General features: G+C 39.1%; 1 long non-coding RNA gene across 2 annotated transcripts; it reads left to right on the top strand.

The window, feature by feature from the left end:
* The first annotated feature begins 1,648 nt into the window (after positions 1–1,648).
* On the top strand, positions 1,649–27,362 carry LOC145422014 (uncharacterized). Of its 2 annotated transcripts, XR_013903384.1 has the most exons (3): positions 1,649–2,795; positions 19,425–19,494; positions 24,142–27,362. It is a non-coding gene; the product is annotated as an uncharacterized LOC145422014 (long non-coding RNA). The 2 variants fall into 2 exon arrangements; XR_013903383.1 differs by lacking the exon at positions 1,649–2,795 and having other exon boundaries at positions 18,975–19,494.
* Positions 27,363–27,602: the final 240 nt, after the last annotated feature.

The following is a 27,602-nucleotide window of genomic DNA, read 5'->3' as shown; positions in this document are numbered from 1 at the left end:
TTATCTAATACAGGTTTCATTCTATTAGCCAGAATTTGTGCCAATATCTTATAATCATTATTCAGTAAAGAGATTGGTCAAACCTTGACATAAAGTGGGAGGGAGTGTACCTCTATCCATACTTTCCTTAAAAACTTCTAAAAGAAACGGGGCTAAACTGTCAGTGAACTGTTTGTAAAACTCGGCAGTAAGGCCGTCAGTTCCAGGTGATTTGTTAATCTTTAGATGTTTTATAGCATCTGCAACCTCAATCAAAGAAATCGATCTGTCGCAAAGCTGACTATCCTCCTCATTCAGCTGAGTAATTTTGTCTAAAGAATTAAAAAAAAAGTCAGACAAGCTTCAGGGCAATAACTAGAAGAATAAAGTTTGCAATAAAAGTTTGAACAATATTTTGCTATGGTATCCTTATCATTAGAAATTGTCCCATTAATATTTAGTTGTAGGATGGAGTTGGTGTTAGATTGATGCTTTTCAAGTCTGAAAAAATAGGCTGAATTCTGCTCTCCTTCTTCGAGCCATTTCCTGCGAGACCGAATAAATGCTCCGTCAGCTTTGCGTTTGTAAATCTCATCTAACTTATGCTGCAGGTCAACCAGTTTTATCTTATCAGATTCACTGAGGGTACCTATTGGTTTGGAAGTAAGGCATGTGATCTTTTGTATCACTTGCGTCTCATCAGATCTTCTTTTTTTTGCTAAATCACTGCTATATTTTCTAAAGAATTTTCCAATTTCATATTTCAAAAGTTCCCAGTTACTACAAAATGTATTATCTGTGAGAGCTTTACTCCAATAAAGTTTAATGAATCTCTGAACTTCACAAATCACTTCTTTATGCTCAAGAATGGTACTATTTAACTTCCAGTAAGAGGTTTTAGTGATTAGGGAGGATGACAACGGGATTGATAAGCTAACCATTTTGTGGTCTGAGAGTGGTGTAGGATAAATATCAGTTTTAACTTTTTCTAAATCTTTTGAAATAAGCCAAAAATCAATACGTGAGTGTCTGGTTTGAGTCTTATTGCACCATGTATAAGCTATCTGAGACGAATGAGAATCCCTCCAAGAATCGACTAAGTTGAATCTTTGTGCAAACAGTCTTATGAATGAGTTAGAGTCTGAACTTCTAGAAGGCCATCTGTCCAAATAGCTGTTAAACACTGTATTAAAGTCTCCACCAAAAATAATAAAAGAATTGGGATATTTAGATAACCAGCGCAGTAGGCGCTCCTCCAACCTATCAAAATATAGTTTATTCTCCCTCTGACAGTTAAAACCATACACATTGACTAAAATATAGATAGAGTGTGCAGCCTCAACTATTAGAAAAATGTAATGACCATCTTTATCTATGTCAGAATTCAAGATTTTACCATTAAATCTTCCTTTAAGTATGCAGACACCAGCAGCATGCTCTGTACCATGGGACATCCACAGATCATCTCCCCATTGAGATCTCCAAAATATTTTTTCTTGTTCTGTTGAGTGAGACTCTTGTATAAAACAGAAATCTGAATTGAACTGCTTGCAAAACAAAAAAATAGCCTTACGTTTAACATTGTTTCTTAAACCTCTTGCATTTAAAGAAATAACAGACAAAGACATAATGATAGTAACAAAAATTAAAAGTGACAAATAAGAAAAAGCTTAGACCAAGTAAATGAAGAACAGTTGAATTGGGAACCTGGTCACTTAAGAGAGTCGTATATAAGATGAGAACTGCAACCCCTGAGTAAGGAAATTGGGAACTTGAATAATAATAGGAATACAATAGCCTAAAACAATAAAACCAATGTGGTAAAAAATAAATAAATAAAATAAATAAATGCTTCACATATGAGCATTGAAAGGGAGCTTAATATAAATTTTTTTGCTCCATTTAAATAACTAATTATTCAAAAAAAGAATAAAAAAAAACACAAACAAAATAAAATAAAAAGAAGCTTATCCAGCTTGCTCATAACATTTTCAGCAAAAATATTGCAGCCAAACTGAAGACCAATAAACTTATAACAAATAAACTGCATCAGTTTAACTCTGATCGTTTTATGAGTCCAACAACAAAAACGAACGAACAAAAAAAGAACGGCAGTGAAACCAAGTTAATCTTAAGATACTTCAGTTTTCACCTCAAAATACCTTGGATCAAGTTATAGGGGTGGAAAAATCTCTTTTCCCTCCACGAATGCACGACCTCCTACAAAGAACGCCAGCTTGTTTTCTTTGCGTCTGTTTCTTCGGGCGCGGTCGTCAGGGGACAGATCCTCAGCCAGCTTTAGGTTGTTACCTTTCAGGTAGGTGGACTTCTTAGCAGCGCGCCAGACAGCATCGCGGTAGATCCTGGATGTAAACTGAATGATGATTCCCCTGGGTTGGTTGTTGTTGGACTTCTTGGGACCGATGCGGTGGACGGTGTCAACGACGTCGGGGAATTTATCTTGCATCTCCGGTAGGACTGATCTACAGACTTTGATTACCTCCTGCCGCACGTCCTGCTTGTCCCTCTCGGTCAGACAGTAGAGCTTCAGATTCCAACGGCGTGAATAGCTCTCCAGGTGAGAGATGCGCTTTTCCTGTGCTTCAGCGATTGCTTTATATTTTTCGAGCTGTGCCTCAACACTGACAACTCTGCTCTTCATATCATTTAACTCAGCACAGACAGCATCAAATGACTCCTTAACAGCTGTGATATGTTCAGTGTTCTCTTGGACAGCTTTTTTCATCTCGGAGATGGCTATGGAGTTGTCACTCACCATTTTTTCAAGAGTGTCCGACCTCGAGTTAATCAACATGGTAAGTGATGAGAGCTGGGAGAGAACCGTAGATGTCTCCGTATCCGCAATTTTTCTTAGCTTACCAGCGGGAGAGGCGCATGGAGTGATAGGGAGAGGGGGAAACTCTTCTTCCATCCGTGAATACTGAAGCGGTTCGGAAACTGCCTCCAAATAGTCGTGCATGGAGTCGATGAGAGTATTTTTAGTGTCGGCGGGCATCTCAGTAGCGAGAGAAGACTGAGCAGCTTGGCTAACATTAGCAAGCTTGCTAACGGAGCCGCTGTTAGCATGCAACTTCTTAGAATCGGTCTTTCTCTTCTCGGGTTTGCTCATTTTGGTTCACAAATGGATACCAAAATGAGAAGTAAAGGATGACTATTGCGTAGGCGTAAATAAAGTCTCTGTTCACTGTGTGTAATATATATTTTAAAAAAAAGGCCAGGTTCGCAGGTATGGAACGCCAGGACTGCCATAATGAATGAATTAAATACACCATTAAATAATTAATTAAATGTGTCAATAATTAATTAAAATTGGAATTAATTAATTAAATAAATAGTTCTGACACATGTAATTAATTAATTATTGACACATTTAATTAATTATTTATGTATTTCACATTTTAATTAATTATTGACACATTTAATTAATTATTGACACATTTAATTAATTATTTAATGATATATTTATTTATTTCATTTTGGCAGTCCTGGCGCCTGGCTCTCATCATGAAATAATTTTATCTGTCAGCCTCACCCATCAAACTCAGGGGGCGGGGTTAACGCTGCCCATGCAGCTTCTCTAACATTTGATTGGTTGCCGTGCAAAGTAAGTCAAAACAGGTCGATCCTAGATAATCGATTGCTTGTGTAGACTTGGGGCAGCCAGGTATCCCAGAATGCAGATCAAATCACAGGCAGCAATGGTGGTGGTGTAGTTTTAAAATACCTCGTTTTTCTGTCACCAGCTACACTTTTAACAGTGTTTTAGCCGCGAATGTCGCGCCGTATGTCTGGTCAGGTTGTCAACATAGAACATGTTTGCAAAAGTGCTCAGATGTTTTCTGAGATTTCACTAGCTCTGCTAACAATTAGCATGCAGAGTGCACCGAGGGGGTTACGTTAACCGGTTTGTTTACATATTCCACTCTCCGTGTTCCACATGTTGCATTCGCAGATTCTCATTTTCACCGAACGATCGTCTCTTTCCGCCTGGTCTTGTGTCTCTGTGCTTCTGTAACATAAAGAACGAGCTGACATTTTTCTCACAAAACCAGCGATCAGCTCAACAGACCCTCACTTTACCTGCATGCATTCTCCTCCTCATCTGTCAGCTGTTTAACACCTGCTGCTAATTCAAGAAACACGCCTACGTTACCTGGTGATAGTCACAGTTTAACTGGGCAGCCGGTACTCGATATAACGCAATGTCAGCGCATTTTTCTGCACAAGATAAGTAAATATAGGGTTTTTTCCCGAGCGCAGAGCTGCTGGAGCTTGTTTCCTTACAGAGCACTTTATAAGTGAACCAGCTTCATCAGCGACTGATGTCCAATCACCGGCACACAGCTTTGAAATCTCAGCTGAGTTTTAGCTCTCAGTAGTTAAACGCTGGACTTCATTCACTCAGGTTCTGTCTGTCGGGTCACGTTTACTTCGCTGTTTTATTTACAACTGAGCAAATCGGTTTGGCTGAGGTTAAAGTTACGTTTCATAACTGCATAGTTTCACAGACGTTTAATGGTTCACTGGCACATGTGTTAGACTGAACTATCATCTAAATATCATCTGTTTTTTAATAGTTATTCAACTGTATTCTAAGCACCAGCTGTCTGTTAGAATGTGATTTTTTTTCTCCCTCTGTTGGCAGAGGTATAAAAATGCGCAGGAAAATCTGACGTGCATGGCGAACTTCACCGACGATATTTAGGGAGGAATAAACACACATCAAACATAAATGAACCATTTGTCTGTCTCCATAATTGAGAGCATTTTCTCTTCTTATGTCAACACTCTCTCTCTCTCTCTTTTTTTTTTTTTTTTGCTTTTTCGGTCATGTTATGTTTACCTGTCAAAGGCTTGTTACAAACTATGAAACACATCGTGCAGATTTCTGGATGTTAGAAGAAAACTAATACTGCTCATGAATGAGACTAAAGGCAGGAAGGTGTCCTTTAAAACTAAACATGTTAATAGGACCTCCCTATTTATATCATAGTTTATGATATAGCACGTGTATTTCAGTAATAGCCTGCTGATTTCAGTGTAGTGGTGAACAGTCGCACAGCTCACATAGACATTATCTGTGATACTCCTTAACTATAATTTATCCAAGTTAACTTCAGTTAACCATTCAGACAGTTCTTTTGCAATGAAAAACAGAAACACCCATGCTGCCGGTAAGCTTCCTCAGTGCCAGCTGTTAACATTATAGCTGCTTATGCAGTAACCATGGTAACCACGGACTCTGAGCGGCTGGATCGACGGAGGTCAGACAACAATTTTACATGTATGATCTTAAAACAGGACACAGCCACTATACGTGCTATACATATCAAATGTGAAGGCAGACTGAGTCTATGTTTGACGTTTGTTTATATCTAATCTTCCTTTTCAAACATTTAAACAGCAGCGAGTCTGCGGCTGAGGGAACACAAACTCAAATTGTCGGAACAGGTTTGCTCGTTTCTTGGATTCATTTGGTGATTTATTAAATGTATAACTGTTATTCTAATCTGCTGCTGAGTCTCTTACACTTTTCTTTATGCTGTATATTTTCACGTCTCTGGAATAGTTGGCAGTTAGATAGTCAGCTGGGAAACTTTGTGTTAACTCATGGAGCTGAGGATATCGTGGATATCGTGGATATGCTGACCTCGCTGCGTGGTGTACAGAGCGAGGTCAGCGTGATTAATATTCACAATAAAAATATTAGCCGAACATCATGAAGTCTGTATGTGTTTCATAGTGTCGAACAACCTTTGTACAGTTAAAGCCAGCAGTTACTACATGACAGAAACACCAACGTTATCTCTTTTATGTGTTTATACACAGGTCACGCTGATTACTGAACAAAACCCCAAAGATCAGATGTTAAACAGATTTATTTGCTCTCTCTCCTCCTTAAACATGTTTTTAATGTTAGTTATAATTCAGAATTGGCGACTGAAACACGTAGGACACATAAGAACATCAGGAAATAAAACACCGATAAATATAACCTCAGTAAAAGAAGTCAGCGGGGGTTACTACAGCTGTGTACCGGGGCCTGCGCTTTGTCGGTGGGATTGCTTGCGAGGCGAGCGGGTCTATCCCACGCTTTGCCGTGAGACTGGGCAGACATCTCCGAAATCATCGAAGCACTTTTGCAAAGAGGCTGTATCTTGACAAACCGACCAGACACATGAAGATTAAACCACTACATTCTCGGCTAAAAAAATATTAAAACGGTATTTGGTGACACACAAACAGGGTTTTTCAAAGTTCAGTTCTGTTAGCTTCCACATGCAGGTTGTTGTGTGCTAGAAACAATGGCCACCAGGCCAAAGCAATGGTTTTGACTCGATCAGCGTTAACCCCGCCCCCTGAGTTTGATGGGTGAGGCTGACAGATAAAATTATTTCATGATGAGAGCCAGGCGCCAGGACTGCCAAAATGAAATAAATAAATATATCATTAAATAATTAATTAAATGTGTCAATAATTAATTAAATGTGTCAATAATTAATAAAAATGTGAAATACATAAATAATTAATTAAATGTGTCAATAATTAATTAAAATGTGAAATACATAAATAATTAATTAAATGTGTCAATAATTAATTAAAATGTGAAATACATAAATAATTAATTAAATGTGTCAATAATTAATTAATTACATGTGTCAGAACTATTTATTTAATTAATTAATTCCAATTTTAATTAATTATTGACACATTTAATTAATTATTTAATGGTGTATTTAATTCATTCATTATGGCAGTCCTGGCGTTCCATACCTGCGAACCTGGCCTTTTTTTTAAAATATATATTACACACAGTGAACAGAGACTTTATTTACGCCTACGCAATAGTCATCCTTTACTTCTCATTTTGGTATCCATTTGTGAACCAAAATGAGCAAACCCGAGAAGAGAAAGACCGATTCTAAGAAGTTGCATGCTAACAGCGGCTCCGTTAGCAAGCTTGCTAATGTTAGCCAAGCTGCTCAGTCTTCTCTCGCTACTGAGATGCCCGCCGACACTAAAAATACTCTCATCGACTCCATGCACGACTATTTGGAGGCAGTTTCCGAACCGCTTCAGTATTCACGGATGGAAGAAGAGTTTCCCCCTCTCCCTATCACTCCATGCGCCTCTCCCGCTGGTAAGCTAAGAAAAATTGCGGATACGGAGACATCTACGGTTCTCTCCCAGCTCTCATCACTTACCATGTTGATTAACTCGAGGTCGGACACTCTTGAAAAAATGGTGAGTGACAACTCCATAGCCATCTCCGAGATGAAAAAAGCTGTCCAAGAGAACACTGAACATATCACAGCTGTTAAGGAGTCATTTGATGCTGTCTGTGCTGAGTTAAATGATATGAAGAGCAGAGTTGTCAGTGTTGAGGCACAGCTCGAAAAATATAAAGCAATCGCTGAAGCACAGGAAAAGCGCATCTCTCACCTGGAGAGCTATTCACGCCGTTGGAATCTGAAGCTCTACTGTCTGACCGAGAGGGACAAGCAGGACGTGCGGCAGGAGGTAATCAAAGTCTGTAGATCAGTCCTACCGGAGATGCAAGATAAACTAGAAAAATTTGCATTTCCTGCGAAAATGCAGTGTGGATGCTTAAAGCTGAAGCTGTATGCAAAAAGTAGCTGAAAAAGCTGAAAAGTTGCAGAAATTGTAAAAACTTTGCAGAAGCAAAAGAAGTTTGCTAAAATGGAATAACTTAGCAGAACTGCAATATCTTAGAGGAAACATAATACTTGGCAGAAATACAATAGCATAGCAGAATTTAGCAGAAATATTGTAACTTACCAGAAACATGATAACTTCTCAAAAATACAAGAATTTAGGAGAAATAGTATAAGATAACAGAAAGAATATATTTAGCCAAAAATACTTAAACATTACAGAAACACTATGATTTAGAAAAATAGTACAACAGAGCAGAAATATTGTGATTTACCAGAGACACTGTGATGAACTATGAATATTGTAATTTTAAATTAAGACTATGTTTTAGCACAAATATTATAATTTGGCAGAAATACTATAATTTAGCACAAATACTATAAAAAGCAGAAATACTATAATTTAGCAGAAATACTATATTAAGCACAAACCCTATAAAAAGCAGAAATACTGTACTATGATTTGGTAGAAAAAACTATAATTAATCAGAAATACTATATTTGGCAGAAATACGGTATTTGGCACAAATCTTATAAAATAGCAGAAATAGTATGATTTAGCACAATAGTAATAACTTAAACAGAAAAATTGGAAAAGCAAAAATGGACAGCTGAAAAAATGATGAACATGCTGAAGGTCCCTCAACTATACTTGTTAAATGAAAAAAATCAGCAAAAAAATCTATAACAGCCACACAATCACAAATATGTACACATAAGAAAACACACATGCACAGAGAGACACACACACAAGATCCAATTCAGTCAACCAGTCTAAATATATTGAATTTGAATCTTAGAATGAGATCATCCCATTAAAAGCCTTTCTCTCTCTCTCTCTCTCTCTCTCTCTGTCACACACACACACACACACACACACACACACACACACACACACACACACACACAGGGAGAGAAAAGTGAGTTTCTAGGTCAGCCTGGGAGCTGCTGAATTTGAATCCACCAATCAGAGAGCCTGTGCACTCTTTCCCTCCAAAACAGGTGCATCCTTTTTACACACGCAGCACAGAGAGACACAGGATCATTGCAGTCTATTTCTCATAATGACGACTCCCCTCAAACAAATGACCATAATTTCCTAACCGTAGGAGCTAGAACGGTCATTCTTACACCGTTTTGTTCAGAAGAGATGGGGGAATCTTCAAGTGTTGACAATTTATCATTAAAATATGAATTTTTAGAGATATATGACACGGATGACTTGTTGACTTAGAAGCCACGAATTCCCCAATATGCAAATTTGAATACCTGGAGCCCACATACATGATTGGCTGGCTGGGAAGCTGTGCAGGCCCTGATTTGTGGATTTGAATTCCTCAGCCCTCAGATATGATTGGCTGGCTTAGAAGCCATGAAGTCCCCAATATGCAAATTTGAATGCCTCAGGACACATATATGATTGGCTGGGAAACCGTGCAGGACCTGATTTGAAAATTTGAATGTCTAAGTCCTCACAGAGGATTGGCTGCCTGGGGACCAGGCAGAAATATATAGAAATACTATGATTAAGCATAAATACTACATTTAGTAGAAATACTATGTTTTAGCACAAATCCTATAAAAAGCAGAAATACTATAATTTAGCAGAAATACCATATTAAGCACAAATCATATAAAAAGCAGAAATACTATATTAAGCACAAATTCTATAAAAAGCAGAAATACTATATTAAGCACAAATCCTATTAAAAGCAGAAATACTATATTAAGCACAAATCTTATGAAATAGCAGAAACAGTATGATTTAGCACAATAGTAATAAGTTAAACAGAAAAATTGGAAAAGCAAAATGGACAGCTGAAAAAATGCTGAACATGCTGAGGGTCCCTCAAATATACTTGTTAAATGAAAAAATCAGCAAAAAAATGCACAGGGAGAGAGAAGTAAGTTTCTAGGTCAGCCTGGGAGCTGCTGAATTTGAATCCACCAATCAGAGAGCCTGTGTACTTTTTCCCGCCAAAACATGTGCCTCTTTTTACACACGCAGCACAGAGAGGCACAGGATTATTGCAGCCTATTTCTCATAGTGAGGACTCCCCTCAAACAAATGACCATAATTTCCGAACCGTAGGGGCTAGAAGGGTCATTCTTACACCGTTTTGTTCAGAAGAGATGGGGGAATCTTCCAGTGTTAACAATTTATCATTAAAATGTGAATTTTTAGAGATATACGACATGGATGACTTGTTGACTTAGAAGCCACGAATTCCCCCAATATGCAAATTTGAATGCCTGAGGCCACATATATGATTGGCTGGCTGGGAAGCCGTGCAGGCCCTGATTTGTGGATTTGAATTCCTCAGCCCTCAGATATGATTGGCTGGCTTAGAAGCCATGAAGGCCCCAATATGCAAATTTGAATGCCTCAGGACACATATATGATTGGCTGGGAAACCGTGCAGGCCCTGATTTGAAAATTTGAATGTCTAAGTCCTCACAGAGGATTGGCTGCCTGGGGACCTGGCAGAAATATATAGAAATACTATGATTAAGCATAAATACTACATTTAGTAGAAATACTATGTTTTAGCACAAATAGTATAAAAAGCAGAAATATTATAATTTAGCACAAATAGTATAAAAAGCAGAAATATTATAATTTAGCACAAATAGTATAAAAAGCAGAAATACTACATTTAGTAGAAATACTATGTTTTAGCACAAATAGTATAATAAAGCAGAAATACTATAATTTTGCAGAAATACTGTATTTAGCACAAGTACCGAAAAGTACCAGAAATACTATGATTTAGCAGAATAGCAATAACTTACAAAATTACGAATATGGAGGCATATTGAAACAGAAATGCAGAGAGGGACACACAAACACAGGCTCTAATCCAGTCAATCAGTCTAACTATATTCAATTTAAATCCTACAATGACATGCTGCCAAATAAGGGCAGGGTCCTCTCTCTCCCACTAAACACACACACACACACACACACACACACACACACACACACACACACACACACAGAGGGAGAGAGCTGCCGAATTTAAATCCACCAATCAGAGTGGCTGTTTACGTTTTCCCGCCAAAAAAGGTGCATCTTTTTACACACGCAGCAGAGAGAGGCACAGGATTATTGCAGTCTATTTCTCATAGTGACGACTCCCCTCAAACAAATGACCATAATTTCCTAACCGTAGGGGCTAGAACGGTCATTCTTACACCGTTTTGTTCAGAAGACATGGGGGAATCTTCCAGTGTTTACAATTTATCATTAAAATATGAATTATTAAAGATATTTGACTTCTAATGCACCATAACTGAGTAGAGCGAAGCAAAAACTGCCTTGACTTGCCCTTAAACAACGCTTTGTAACTTGAAATCTGTTTGCAGTATCAATATCATTCTTTCACCGTAAGAGACAGCAGGCTTTGGTGAACAATCATGGAAATTTTCAGGTCTCTGTGGAAATCCAACAAAAAGTTATGACGAGAGAAAAAAGTGGTTCATTTCCAGACTTTGAAATCTGAAGAAATCTGAGCGAAGGACGAATTTCCTACCCTCAAACAAGTCCAACTCATTTCAGAACGGTAATAGTTGAGAAAGAAATTCTTGAATTGTGAGCGCCAGGAGTGTCTGAAGATATGCCGGGACAAGCCTCATGTCTTAACTTTGCTTCGTTAAGGAGATATGACGATTCGAATATGCCTCTCATTACAGAAATGCAGCGGTGATTTTGAACAAACTCTCCATTGACTTTATATGGAGAGTTTTCTGACCTTGTGTTAGTCTGAGGAGATTTGCGAAAGTTCTATGAATACCACAACAATGATAGTGACATTTTCTGAAAGCCAGCAAAAATACCTACGTTTTGATGTATAATTTGTGGAAGTTGAGTGAAAATTGAGCAAGTAGCAAACAGTTGTTCGGACATGAAGAGAAGACTGCAAAAGCTTCAGTGGCACACTGGAAGCCAAGAGCATAGCAACCATAACAACGCATGTATTTTGTGAAAAATCACAATTTTGCAACTCAAAACTTTAAGAGGCATAAAAGTAAAACAGTAAAAGATTTGAAAAAGCTGAATCATACCTGAATAGCCCAATAATTTGTGAACATTTTAAAATTTGAATGGTTGTTCTAGGTGAAAGTATGAGGAAGTAGTTAAGTTTCAAAAACAAGCAAATTTTAGCAGAATTGCTGAAGTTTCCCATTCATTTCAATGGGACAAATTAAAGGAAAAAAGTGGAATATTTTAAAAAGTATAATAGTTAAAAATAGCAAAAGTCATAGCCGGAAAGAGCAAAAATAGCTGAATAGTTTAAAATTTGAACGGTGAAAATCGGCTGAAAATTGTGGAAGTAGTTCTACGGCGAAAAGTGTACGGAAGCAACTTGAAGAATAATAATAATAAAGATAATAAAGAATAAAGAGAAACAGGAACTCAATAGTGTGGATGCTTAAAGCATCCACACAATTCCCCGACGTCGTTGACACCGTCCACCGCATCGGTCCCAAGAAGTCCAACAACAACCAACCCAGGGGAATCATCATTCAGTTTACATCCAGGATCTACCGCGATGCTGTCTGGCGCGCTGCTAAGAAGTCCACCTACCTGAAAGGTAACAACCTAAAGCTGGCTGAGGATCTGTCCCCTGACGACCGCGCCCGAAGAAACAGACGCAAAGAAAACAAGCTGGCGTTCTTTGTAGGAGGTCGTGCATTCGTGGAGGGAAAAGAGATTTTTCCACCCCTATAACTTGATCCAAGGTATTTTGAGGTGAAAACTGAAGTATCTTAAGATTAACTTGGTTTCACTGCCGTTCTTTTTTTGTTCGTTCGTTTTTGTTGTTGGACTCATAAAACGATCAGAGTTAAACTGATGCAGTTTATTTGTTATAAGTTTATTGGTCTTCAGTTTGGCTGCAATATTTTTGCTGAAAATGTTATGAGCAAGCTGGATAAGCTTCTTTTTATTTTATTTTGTTTGTGTTTTTTTTTATTCTTTTTTTGAATAATTAGTTATTTAAATGGAGCAAAAAAATTTATATTAAGCTCCCTTTCAATGCTCATATGTGAAGCATTTATTTATTTTATTTTATTTTTTTTTACCACATTGGTTTTATTGTTTTAGGCTATTGTATTCCTATTATTATTCAAGTTCCCAATTTCCTTACTCAGGGGTTGCAGTTCTCATCTTATATACGACTCTCTTAAGTGACCAGGTTCCCAATTCAACTGTTCTTCATTTACTTGGTCTAAGCTTTTTCTTATTTGTCACTTTTAATTTTTGTTACTATCATTATGTCTTTGTCTGTTATTTCTTTAAATGCAAGAGGTTTAAGAAACAATGTTAAACGTAAGGCTATTTTTTTGTTTTGCAAGCAGTTCAATTCAGATTTCTGTTTTATACAAGAGTCTCACTCAACAGAACAAGAAAAAATATTTTGGAGATCTCAATGGGGAGATGATCTGTGGATGTCCCATGGTACAGAGCATGCTGCTGGTGTCTGCATACTTAAAGGAAGATTTAATGGTAAAATCTTGAATTCTGACATAGATAAAGATGGTCATTACATTTTTCTAATAGTTGAGGCTGCACACTCTATCTATATTTTAGTCAATGTGTATGGTTTTAACTGTCAGAGGGAGAATAAACTATATTTTGATAGGTTGGAGGAGCGCCTACTGCGCTGGTTATCTAAATATCCCAATTCTTTTATTATTTTTGGTGGAGACTTTAATACAGTGTTTAACAGCTATTTGGACAGATGGCCTTCTAGAAGTTCAGACTCTAACTCATTCATAAGACTGTTTGCACAAAGATTCAACTTAGTCGATTCTTGGAGGGATTCTCATTCGTCTCAGATAGCTTATACATGGTGCAATAAGACTCAAACCAGACACTCACGTATTGATTTTTGGCTTATTTCAAAAGATTTAGAAAAAGTTAAAACTGATATTTATCCTACACCACTCTCAGACCACAAAATGGTTAGCTTATCAATCCCGTTGTCATCCTCCCTAATCACTAAAACCTCTTACTTTAATTAATTATTTATGTATTTCACATTTTAATTAATTATTGACACATTTAATTAATTATTTAATGGTGTATTTAATTAATTCATTATGGCAGTCCTGGCGTTCCATATTGCAGAGCTCAGCGATACGTGACTGCTCAGAGCGCCATCTTGGGGGTCTCCGGTTTGCAGCCTTAAAGGCCGCATTTTAAGGCCGATTACGTCACAGCGACAAGAGAAGGCTTTCCCAATTCAAAGGCTGCTCAAAATGCGGCCCTCAAATGCGTCCTTAATTTCCCTGAATTTTAAGGATGGGTCGGTGTAGCCTTCATGGCCCAACATATCCCAGACTTCATAGTACGGTGGTGGTGTGGATAATTTTGCCGGAAAAAAACGGTGGAAGCGGAGCGGAGGAAGAGTAAACTTTCAGAAGTAAGTACTGAATATTATGTCACTTATTTATGCGCAAATATTTTTTTAATGAAGAACATTAAAACATTACTGTTGGCCACATGTCGGGAAAGTTATGTGACATTAGCGATGTCTGTACTTTCAGAATTAACTTGGTTTTAAAGCCTTTACTTTAAATATATATATATATATAGTCGACCTTAATCTTACAGAGATTGTGATGATTTTGTGGATAATTAAAGTCAGTCATATATCCACAAACACAACAAGCTGAAAGTCAGTGATGCTGTTCGGTTTGCAGTCCTGAATATCACGGCACAAGCAGGATCCACTGCACTGTTAATGTTAGCTGTGTTATATTGCTGCCTCTGTTCGGTGGTGTCGAGCCAAACGGACTTTAACGTGTGTTTGAACGAGCTGACGGTTCACTTGTTAAGCTGAAAGAAAGATGCTTTAATCGCAGGAGTCACACATGTGTTCACTGCACCATCTGGGAACTCTTCTTGTTTCGTAATAACACAAACACTAAATCCTCCTTCTTTTGTGCTGTTTTGTAGCAGTGTATACACCTGAGACTGCCACCTGTCTGTCTGTCCTGCACTCTCTCTCTTTTTCTTTCTCTCTGATTGTGTAATAAAAGTATGAACATGTATTTATAAGTTACACTTGTGTTTGAATCCTGCAGCTTATCACACATTTGATTTCCATGTGTGACAACTGCAAGTGTCCAGAGTGAGGACAGACTGAGGGACCCACTGCTGCACATCATCTGTGAGGCTTTGCACCCCTAATGATCCACCAGGACAAACTCAACAGTGTGTGAGGAAGAGGAGGAGGAAGAGCCAGCAGCAGCTGACAGATGGAGAGAATAGACAGACTGTTCCCTGTTTTTGAAGGACTGCTAGAAAAGTTTAAAATAACTAATTGTCTGTCCTGAATCAGTCTTATTAGGTAATGTTCAAATAATTTTATCATTCCAGTGTTTTCAGTGTGGGAGAAAGTACTCAGGGCCTTCAAGTTACACACTATGAAAGGCAGCAACAAGTGTAATATTCAGAAACCTAAAGTATGTATCAGCAGCAGAATGGAGCTAAAAATAAATGTTTGTTTCAGTTCTATGAAGCTTTGAGTATTTTGGATTAGTAGCACTGCTGTGTTTGTTGCATCATATTGCTGTAATTGTTTATATGCTTTATATATTCTGAGCTAAGTTGATCTATAGTGTTACATCATATTCTATAAGGATGTTATGTGTTTGTATACTTTCTGCCCAGTTTGACCCATTTAGTAGAAGCCAGCCTGTTTAAGGCTCTGATATCTATTCTGTATGACTTAAAGCAGTTATGACATGGTCTGATTTTCTCACCCAATAAAGGAATATTTCATATATCAGTCTACTCTTCATTTTATCAGAAACAGTTATCACAGCTTGTACATTTTCTTTTTATAAATATATGTAAGCAATGAGCCAAATTTAGTAATGCCAGCATGAAGGAACAACATTTGTCTCTTATATATGATACACCTATATATGCACTGTCAAAGATACTTGTCTTTGAGTGAAGATTTAAGGTGATAAGACATATAAATAACTGCAACTTGAATCTGTACTGAAGCTCAGTATTTGACACAGAGTTCATGTTCACTGCTGTAATAGCTAATAATGATTAATATAATAACTATAATATTGGCCATATTATATTTACATTACCAAAGTGATATGACTTTAGTCTCAGCCTCAGATACTTATCAAATCACACAAAGCTCTTGTAGAAACAAACAAATGAACAAAATATGTTCTCCCTCATTTCTGTCAAACCAAGTTGTATGACACGTTTCCAGCGGTTAGTATCATGGGAAGCGCAACGGAGACTAGACCGTGCCATACAGACAAACTTGCCGTTTATTTTGCAAATCGAGCTCAACACTGCCCCTAGCATCCTGGAGCACTTCCGTTGTGTTTTGGAATTTGCATGTGTTTTGGAGTTGGCAAGTGTTTTGGGGTTTGCATGTGTTTTGGAGTTTGCATGTGTTTTGGATTTTGCAAGTGTTTTGGAGTTTGTACGTGTTTTGGAGTTTGCATGTGTTTTTTAGTTTGCAAGTGTTTTGGAATTTGCAAGTGTTTTGGAGTTTGTACGTGTTTTGGAGTTTGCAAGTGTTTTGGAGTTTGTACGTGTTTTGGAGTTTGCAAGTGTTTTGGAGTTTGTACGTGCTTTGTCTCTAGGGGCCACCGTACATATATCCCACAATTCATAGCGCGGCGGTGCGTGTGGATAATTTTGCCGCAAAATACGGCAGAAGGAAGCGGCTGAAGAGGTTTTTTGTTTTTTTCCCCCCAAACTTTATTGAACTTATAAAGCGAACAGTCAGTCATTCCAGTTCAGTTTGTACAGTAGACATACAAGGCAAATAAGAGTAACAATATACAGTACAATGAAATAAGAACGATAAATAAATAAAGGAGAAAAAAGAAAAAAAGCGGGGGGATGTGACAGACTTCATAACAACTTTGTACTTGAAAGTTGTGACAGCTCATTCGTTAAACATTTCTGAATGAATTTCAATCAATGATAAACCTTTTTTATTGGAAGTTAATTTAAGAAAGTTTAAGTAATATTCAATTTCAATCAAAAACAAATTAAATGATGGGGCTGAGTTTTGAAATTACATTTATGTATATGGAATTTCCCTAATAAGATGGAGCGGCCGAAGAGTGAACTGTCAAAAGTACTGAATATGACGTCACTTATTTATGTGCGAATGTTTAATAATTAAAGTCAGTCATATATCCACAAACACAACAAGCTGAAAGTCAGTGGTCAGTGATATATGTATATACACTATATACACCCACTATATATATATATATATGTATATATATATATATATATATAATATGAGGAGGGAGACGAGGAACCATCATGGAAGGACAGGCCCCTGCATGGTATGTACCACCGGCAGATAGAGGAGGTGGCTGATATCCAGAAATCCTACCAGTGGCTGGACAAAGCTGGACTGAAAGACAGCACAGAGGCACTAATCATGGCAGCACAAGAACAAGCTCTGAGCACAAGATCCATAGAGGCTGGGGTCTATCACACCAGGCAAGACCCCAGGTGCAGGCTGTGTAAAGATGCCCCAGAGACAATCCAGCACATAACAGCAGGGTGCAAGATGCTAGCAGGCAAGGCATACATGGAACGCCATAACCAAGTGGCCGGCATAGTGTACAGGAACATCTGTGCCGAGTATAACCTGGAAGTCCCGAGGTCAAAATGGGAGATGCCCCCAAGGGTGGTGGAGAATGACTGAGCTAAGATCCTGTGGGACTTCCAGATACAGACGGACAAAATGGTGGTGGCTAACCAACCGGACATAGTGGTGGTAGACAAACAGAAGAAGACGGCCGTAGTGATGGATGTAGCGGTTCCAAATGACAGCAATATCAGGAAGAAGGAACACGAGAAGCTGGAGAAATACCAAGGGCTCAGAGAAGAGCTCGAGAGGATGTGGAGGGTGAAGGTAACGGTGGTCCCCGTGGTAATCGGAGCACTAGGTGCGGTGACTCCCAAGCTAGGCGAGTGGCATATATATATATATATATATATATATATATATATATATAAAAAACACCCAGCACGCCCCTGCGGGCGGTTTATCCTTCAAGCTCGGGTCCTCTACCAGAGGCCTGGGAGCTTGAGGGTCCTGCGCAGTATCTTAGCTGTTCCCAGGACTGCGCTCTTCTGGACAGAGATCTCCGATGTTGTTCCCGGGATCTGCTGGAGCCACTCGCCTATCTTGGGAGTCACCGCACCTAGTGCTCCGATTACCACGGGGACCACCGTTACCTTCACCCTCCACATCCTCTCGAGCTCTTCTCTGAGCCCTTGGTATTTCTCCAGCTTCTCGTGTTCCTTCTTCCTGATATTGCTGTCATTCGGAACCGCTACATCGATCACTACGGCCGTCTTCTTCTGTTTGTCTACCACCACTATGTCCGGTTGGTTACCCACCACCATTTTGTCCGTCTGTATCTGGAAGTCCCACAGGATCTTAGCTCGGTCATTCTCCACCACCCTTGGGGGCATCTCCCATTTTGACCTCGGGACTTCCAGGTTATACTCGGCACAGATGTTCCTGTACACCATGCCGGCCACTTGGTTATGGCGTTCCATGTATGCCTTGCCTGCTAGCATCTTGCACCCTGCTGTTATGTGCTGGATTGTCTCTGGGGCATCTTTACACAGCCTGCACCTGGGGTCTTGCCTGGTGTGATAGACCCCAGCCTCTATGGATCTTGTGCTCAGAGCTTGTTCTTGTGCTGCCATGATTAGTGCCTCTGTGCTGTCTTTCAGTCCAGCTTTGTCCAGCCACTGGTAGGATTTCTGGATATCAGCCACCTCCTCTATCTGCCGGTGGTACATACTGTGCAGGGGCCTGTCCTTCCATGATGGTTCCTCGTCTCCCTCCTCTTTCTTGGGTTTCTGCTGCCTGAGGTATTCACTGAGCACTCGGTCAGTTGGGGCCATCTTCCCAATGTATTCTTGGATGTTCGTTGTCTCATCCTGGACTGTGGTGCTGACACTCACCAGTCCCCGGCCCCCTTCCTTCCGCTTAGCGTACAGCCTCAGGGTGCTGGACTTGGGGTGAAACCCTCCATGCATGGTAAGGAGCTTTCTTGTCTTTATGTCAGTGGCTTCTATCTCCTCCTTTGGCCAGCCTATTACCCCAGCAGGGTACCTGATCACGGGCAGGGCGTACGTGTTGATGGCCCGGATCTTGTTCTTATATATATATGTATATATATATATATACACATATATATGTATATATATATATATATACATATATATATATATATAAATAAATAAATAAATAATCTGGCAATACTATAATATTGGCCATATTATATTTACATTACCACAGTGAGATGACTTTAGTCTCATGAACAACACTAACTAATTGTTATTTACTAACTAATCTTAAATGACTGTTCAGCACAGAAATGAAGCCCAACAATCATGTTTTACAGTCCCATGGTCTCAGCCTCAGATACGCAACTAATCAAAGTGATGTCATGATAAAAATGAATGACTAACAAAACATTTTTCTCCTTCATTTCTGTCATACAATGCTGTATGTAACGTGTCTCGCGGTTAGTATCATGGTTGCTAGGCAACCTGAACAGCGCGACGAAGCGTATACCGTCCCATTTCACAAGCCTCTCACTTCCGCACTTCTCGTACTTGTAGTACGCGTAGCGCGCGTACTTCAAGCGTGCAGACCCTGAATAGGGACACAGCCTGTGTGCTGCAGTTCTGACATCCTGTCTTTTTTTCAGGACTCTCGTCCTCCGCCATCATCACCAGTCAGCAAGCGTCTGCCTCGTCCATGTACCCGCCCGTACGGAGGTGAGAACGGTAACGCGCACAGAGAAAGAGATTTATTTATTCTATATTTATTGTTGTTCTTTTGCACTGTATGGAACTGGAGCCTCGTCGTCTCGTGTCTCTATATACTGAACTGTATATAACAGGTGTTACAAAAATCACCTTTGTTAGATAGAAAAGTATTTAAAAATAAGTTCATTTCATTTTGTATGTTCTGAGCATGCGCGGAATGATCCCCAGCGCTCCTCTGATGTCATTGTGTATGATCTGAGCATGCGCGGGATGATCCCCAGCGCTCCTCTGATGTCATTGTGTATGATCTGAGCATGCGCGGGATGATCCCCAGCGCTCCATTGAACCTTTGAACTTCTCAAAGGATCATTGTGATGTCACAGTGATGTCACAGTCGAAAAGTCTTTAAATAGAGGAGCTCCTTTAACACTTTAACAGTTTACATTGGAGCATTTTCAGAAAGCCAGTTGTTTTTAACAAAGCTAATACTTCTGCATTTAAATAATTCAGAGAAGGTATTTAACTTTTGACTCTTTGTTTTAAACGTTTTAGGAAATGGAGTCATTAAATAATTTATCTTCTAATAGCGATACTGAAATTGGATCACTCAGGCTGCAGGGTCAGGAAGTTGTGATGGAGATTTGCAAAGAGCACACAGCTTTTAGGAAAAAGATTGCAAAACTCAGAAGACGGTACAAAAACATTAGGGAAGAAAACACAGAACTCAAAAGAGGGTACGAAAGTATTAGAGAAGAGAATGCAGAACTCAGAGGACTGTACGAAAATATTAGGGAAGAAAACACAGAACTCAAAAGAGGGTATGAAAGTATTAGAGAAGAGATTGCAGAACTCAGCAAAACTTTGGAAAATCATCAGCCAAAAGTGGAACTGGCAGATAATGTAATAACTAGAAATGCTCCTGAACCTGAGGAGGTTAAGACCCATGGTTCATGGTATCATGGTGGTGCCAAACACCTACTTCAAGCAGGTTTAGGTTTTGCCATAGTGGCCATTGTTGTTCCTGCAGCTTGCTGGTCCATCTCAAAGCTTTTCGGCTGAAGTGAATGTCCCGCTGTTCTCTGTGGGATCATGCTATTATCTACTTCAGCCCTACTGTAATTGTGGATGTGGACCAGGTACTTATTAAAAACAGTAATAATGTTTTCCAGCCACGGTCTACCAACTTGTCATAAATATGCTGTGCTCTCCTTTATGTTCAATTTTATTTTGCCCCTCACCCCCCCAACCAGTCATGGCAGAAGACTTGCCCCTCCCTGAGCCAGGTTCTGTCAAAGGTTTCTTCCTGTTAAAAGGGAGTTTTTCCTTTCCATTGTTGCTTAGTGCTTGCTCATAGGGGGTCACTTGATTGTTGGGGTTGAATTTTTGGATTTGATTTAATTGGCTTGAACTGAAAAATCTAAAAATTCAGGTGATGGGTTCACATAGTGGAGAGCACTGCATTTGTTAACTGCAATTTTCTTGTTTGTAGTTTTTGTAGTGCTTCCTACTACAAAAACTACAAATAAAAACCTTGCAGTTAGCAACAAATTAAAATAAAGAGAACACATTTAAAAAAATCCACTACTGCTCTGTGTGTTTACTTCAATGAACACTTGTATGTTTTTGTTATAGAAGATTATAGATTGTCCAAATATGTGAGAGTTTTCAAATTAGCACTGCAGTGAGATTAACTGTGGCACAGATCGTAGAGCAGATCGTGTGTTGATCTGAGTCCTGTGCGCGTGTGCGCGCGTGTGCATGTGTGGCGGCTTCATTTGTGGAGCCAGCTTTCCTCACTAGTTTGTCCCCTTTCCTTGCGTCCTTGTTTCTGATGATGCCCCCCACCCCCGTAACAGACTGGAGCAGCACACTAGCCACAGCAGAATGAATGCTGCAGATGTCAAGTGATATTTCTTAAAATGAGGCTCTGGCCCTTTTGAATTCTACTCTCTACCAGACAGACACGACCCCAGAGGTTTTGCTGGACATTGCTTTTAATGAAGCCATTGATATGTGGTCTCTGGGACTGGTAGCTGACTGATGGCCAGTCTAGCTATGGTAGTGCCACAGTGGCATGGTGATGTCACACACAGACCTGTTTTAGGTGTAAATGCAGGTAGTAATGACAGCCCTGCATTGTGATGTCAACCCTGCAGTGTGTTCATACACGCTCGAGTTTCACATGTACTTTTTGGCTAAGTCCACACACAAATCTTTTTTACACATACAAATCTTTTTTACAAGTACAACATATTTATGACCACAATTTGTGCCCATACTCATCCGTAAACACTCTTTCATGTGATTCAGTTTATTTTGAAAAGTCTCAACAGGATCTTGAGCTTTATTGTGAAAGGGAAATAAACAAGCGGACACGATGGTTTTACCGTCCTTGTTGCTAACGACAACACATAAAAACAGTCGCTACGCCCTCTCCAGTGACATCACACTCCAAAGCTGACGTCAGTTTCACGTGATACATTTTCAGCTTTGATCTGGTCCTACCAGCTCATAAATAGGCGCGGAGGCAAGGCAAGTTTATTTGTATAGCACAATTCAACACCGAGGGTTTGCTTTGCAGAGACATTAGAAACAAAAGTTATTAGAGACACTAGTAACGGGATCAGAGAACAGCACAGAAAAAAACTCAAATGGATTCCTTTAAAGCAGACAGTCCACAGGAAACCAGGCCCATAGAAATATCTGAAGAGGAGATGCAGACAGTTCTCTTCAAATCCGCCTTTATGACCCGTACACGGGCAGAGAGACGAGAAATGGATGAAAAAAACTTTATCGTTCAGTTTGTTGTAAAGCTTTCAAACACCATTACAACAAAAACTAAATTAGTCATAAAACCCATCGACATGTTTTCACTCATCAAAACAGTCACAGAAAAAACTGCAGGGAAATTACCTGCAGAACTGCCAACATCTATAAACAGGGTGGTTAAGTCTGTTTTCCGTGGACTGCAGAAGATGTACAACTCCAAGGACTTGCTACGATTTTTCATTGTATTTTGTCAGTCAATATTTGAAGAAAATGTCACAAGAATTTTAATATCAGAGATCAATAAGGTAAAGGAGAAAAGGATAAAGGGTTCTGTTGTTGGGGAAAATCAGACCAGTCCTGCTGAAACGTCTGAAGAACAGATCCCCAGTCCAGGGCAAAGGACACAAGAAACTAAAGAAAGAAACTTTATAATTCAGTTTCTTGTTAGGCTGAACAACATGATCGCCTTAAAGACAGGCACAGCAACAAAGCAGGTCAACATTTTTGCCATTTTAGAAAACGTCATTGAAATGGCTGTGGGTAAACTACCCGCACAACTTCCAAAATCTTTAGGCAAACTTGTTAGAGCCGTTTATAAGAGTCTAAAGAAGACATATAAGTCTAAAATGATGGTACAGACTGCCATGGAATTCAGGCAGTTAAACTTTGAAGATAATGTAGCAAGAACGTTGATATCTGAAGTGAACAAGATGAAGGAGAAGAGGATTAAGGTTTTTGTTGATACGGAGAATAACAACAATTCATCTGAACAATCCTCTTCAAAGACCATTAGGAACTGTTGTTCTTTTGGGCAATTTTTGAAAACATTGTTTCCCTACAAAATCATAGTCGAAATCATAGCGACTATGATATATACAATTCACAAGATTTCAACAATTTTAAAATCCTACAGTGTTGGTTCTGTCTCGCATCAGCCCCATCCAAACAGGTCGCGGCAGATGGCTGACCCTCTCTGAGCCTGGTTCTGCTGGAGGTTTCTTCCTGTTGAAAGGGAGTTTTTCCTCCCCACTGTTGCCAAGTGCTTGCTCGTGGGGGATTGTTTGGGTTGGAGCTTTAATTTTGTAAGGTTTTTACCTTACAATATAAAACACCTCGATTCAGAACCTCTCACTGTTGTTGAAATTGTTTGGCCCTTTCTGTGAGGGCACTGCATGTTCTAAATCTCATTGGGAAATGCTAAATTTTGCACATGAATGCAGATTTATTCTAAATTGCAAAATGCATTTGCTAAAAATAAACAAACTAAACTAATGCTATGGTGTATTTTTATGAATCTCGTACTCAGGTAATAAATACTTTTGTCTTATTACTGAGCAATAATAAAGTTTAAAAAAAAACTCATGTCTTTTAATGAACCGCTTGTGTTTTAGTTTAGTTGTAGTTATAGTTAGCTACATTAACTAACTATAGTTAATGTAGCTACCCTAACCCTTTAGTTGTAGTTAGTTAATGTAGCTTGAACTGAAACCTCCATGCCTCATAAGTCTGGTTAAAATAAACTAGTGCAATCAGGGTGGAGCACAGCAAGAATTTGCTGAAATTATTTTCTCAGCAAGTAATTTTTGTAACTTTCTATGTTAATATTAGTAAATATGGTAAAAATCAAGAGTAACATGTGGAAATCACAAATATCAAAACTAATTTTGTTGAGAGAGGAACTGTGATACTGCACGAGCCATTGATATGTGGTCTCTGGGACTGGTGGCTGACTGATGGCCAGTCTAGCTATGGTAGTGCCATCAGTTAACCTTTCGCGTGCCAGTTGTGCCACGCGTGCCCAGGGTTGCCGACGCCTGGTTTATCTTATTATTATAATAATAACAGCATAACATTATTATTGTGACATTTTTTCTGTGCTGTTTTAAGGTTACCAGAGTCAGGTTGGAATTCATGAACATCATCAGTGATGTTTCTCCACAGCGGGCTCATCAGTACCTGGTGACAGAAGGTCAATCCAGCTCTGACTTGAGGCTGTTCAAGAATCGGCGCCACTTGATCTGGTTCCACCTCTACCACAGGCAGAAAAACACAGGGTGAGATCTCCCCCTGCCAGTCATCACGCTACAACTGTGTCCAATTATAGGATATTATGGTGAGAGGTTCTGGTGCGAATGGATATTATACATGGTTATGCTCAGGATAAGTCTGCCAGTTTCCACTGGAAATGCCTTTTGGTTAAACTGTCAGCAAGGAATTAGCACTGTTAAATTTTTATATAGCTTTAATGCACATAAAAAAACAGCTGCTTGTTTAAGTGAAAATACCTCGATGGGATTTTTGCACTAATAAAGTTGTGGAGTTGTAAAGTATTTTGTCTAATGTCAATTATATCGTTATTGCAAATTATCAAATGTATATCATGATATATATTTTTGGCCATATTGCCCTGCCCTAGGTAGGGTTCATGTTGGGTTTTTTAAAAACATAAATGCTTTTTTACAGCACCTGGTGTCTGAAAAGACTCTCATATAGTGAGTCATCAAGCACACTACTTCTGTCACCCCTAACCAGCAGTGTCTGTGACACGCCACCTCCAACCTTTTGCTTTTTCCCCCAAGCATTGCCACAGAAAGACAAATGTTAACTAGTGTGTGTGTTTGAGGTGGAAGATGGCATGTACAAGATGAAAAGTGCAGCATCAGGCTCAGGTCAAAGAAGAAACGGGGCAGGTGGATCCAATAAATCTTCTTCAGTGGTCATAAGCTGGACAAATAAAAAGATCTCTCAGCAGAATGGCAGCTGTGGTTCAACAGGACCAGACTATTACTGCAACCTCTCAGGGCATGGGAGAAAAAATGACATCTGATCTGTTTAACAGAGGATAGCAAGACTTCAGAGCAAAATTGTTGATACGAAAACTGTCATTTATAGTATGAAAATAATTTCATTTGCTGCAAGTTGTGCAGAGCTCACCCACCTGTCAATACAAGTCATCATTTTTTTTAATTTCCAGTCATTGCTTTGACCACTAGGTGTCACTCTTTCTTCATTTGAGGTGCTGCCCGAGACACTGATTTTAGTAGAGGCTTTCCAAGTCAAATGCAATTATTGTACACTGCAAGATCCTGTTTAATCCATTCTGATAGCTGACAAACAATTTAGATGATATTATTGTTCTCTAATTGGCTCTTCTTCATGGGTGTTAATGTCGGTTGGTGGCGATGGTGAGGGTGGTACATGGAGGTGGTTCAGGCAAGTGAAACCCTTTTCAGCATTATCTCAGCTATCATGAATATATATAATCAAACAATCATCTGTCCTGTTGATCCACTACTGGCCAAAATTATTTTACTATAAAAATGGATTTCTGTCAAATTTGGTTCAGACTTTCACAGAGGGCAGACGATCCAGCCAAATGAAGTTGACATACGTGGTCTTGAGGGAAATGTCTTCACAGCTGCTTTCAAATTTGGAGCTCAGATGTGTCTCCCACCTAGGAGCAGATGTAATGAGTTCACTCAGAGTGTCCACCTGACTTCTCATCTAACACCTTCATGTCAAATCTTCGGTTCATTCATTAGTGTTTGTGTTTGATTTACAGTGAAGAACCTTACAAGGTAATACAGCACCAGCCTTGCAGTTTGTGGTATGCAACATACCAGTGTTGGGTTTTCTTTGTGGTTCACATTCATCCTTCGTTTGTACAATGAAATGCTTTGGATTTCTCTCAGAAAGCGTTCAGATCGCAGCAGATGGAGACAAGTGCTGCATTTAGCACAGTAGAGTGTAAAATGGCAAACCTCCAGCTCTGAAGACCAAAGTTTTGGTAGATCTTTAAAAATCCCAATACACTATGACCTTATGTGGCCGTGCTTCACATAAGAACAGGTAGGGTTGGGGGCTGTTTTTTTTTTTAAATATTTCTGTTTTAGTGGTGCCAGCGAGATTTTAACAGACACTCCAACAGACAGCAGGGGAACGGTAGAGATGCAGTATCTCAGGAGAGAGAGAGAGCCACCACAGCATGCTGTAGGCCCTGATGCCAATTACTGCTGTCACCCATCTGCTTTGGGCATGCAGTGAAACGTGGGATAACTGACCTATTTTCTGACAGTAGTGTGACTGCGAAACTTCTCCTCACATCAACAAACCGAGTGCTCTCTCCCTGAGAAGAGGAGGACAGGGATGGTATCATAGGAAAATACAAACTGGGCCGATAGAAAACACTGGTTTACTTTAAAGTTTTAGTTTGAGAGGATTACACTGGTTTTTAGAGGGGTAAAAAAAGTGTCATGATATTTTGCCCAGCGATATAGTGATATAGATTAAAATGCATTAAGTACTCTAAGAATACTATGAACAAGGGGGCTCATCTCATGCACCAGCAGCCTGAGATAACATCTGAAAATTTTTAAATAAATCAACTCAGTCAAAAAACATCCAACACTGAACACTCAGCTTGACAAAGCGTCCTCCTAATATAAAACTGAGTCAAGTTAATTTCTGTCTCTGTAGACATCAACCGATATGCAGTTTTCAATGATTAATCAAAGTTGATTGCTACATTATCAGAAACAGAATGCATGTCATTTCCAACTTGACCTCATTCAATTTAAGACAATATCAAGACTGATAGTAGACTGACTGTCTTATGGATACATTATGTTTGACAATCTTATTTTGCAGCAAAAACAAATAGCTGAAGTGAGATCATTTGATCTTCTCTGATAAAACAGATATGGATAAAGTGTAACTTTGCTGTCTGGTGTGAGATTATTACACTATCTTATGCTACATTATACTTCTAATCAAAGAGTTGTTGAATCATTATACGGCTATAGGCCACATTATACCTCTGATTAAAGATTGTGAAACCATTATATAGTTTTAAGTTGCATTCTACTCCTGATTGATTGCAGAGAATCATGGCCTTGCTTTTCTGATTATAGAAAGAACAACTATACTGCACAGGAAGTCAAGGTCAAGAATGTGAATCCTTAGTTTGGAGGGGGGCCAAAGCTATAAGAATGTGAGAAACGGTCAGACACTGCAAGATTTTGCCGGACACCCTCCTGTGCAAATCTCCCATCCGGACGTAATGCTCAAAGTGTTCTATGGAATAAAGAGATTGTTGATTGAGCATTAAACACCGAGTGTTGTTCTTCCTTCAGTCCAAAGATTAAAGAGTTAGGGTATTTAACACTGGTTTTACCGAACTCACTCACATAAGAGTAAAGTACTGCATTCCCATTTTCTTTGGGGTTTTTTATGCTAACTTTGTAGTTGCATTTTCCTCAGGTTTAATAAATATTTCTGTGAGTGTCCTGCTGGTCATTACAGTACAATCGAATATAAATACCGCAGCAAATTAAACATTATAAAGCCAT

This window comes from Astatotilapia calliptera, chromosome 18 (genome assembly GCF_964374335.1).
Source record: "Astatotilapia calliptera chromosome 18, fAstCal68.1, whole genome shotgun sequence".
Classification (NCBI taxonomy): Eukaryota; Metazoa; Chordata; class Actinopteri; order Cichliformes; family Cichlidae; genus Astatotilapia; species Astatotilapia calliptera.
This window is presented reverse-complemented; position numbering and strand designations above follow the sequence as displayed.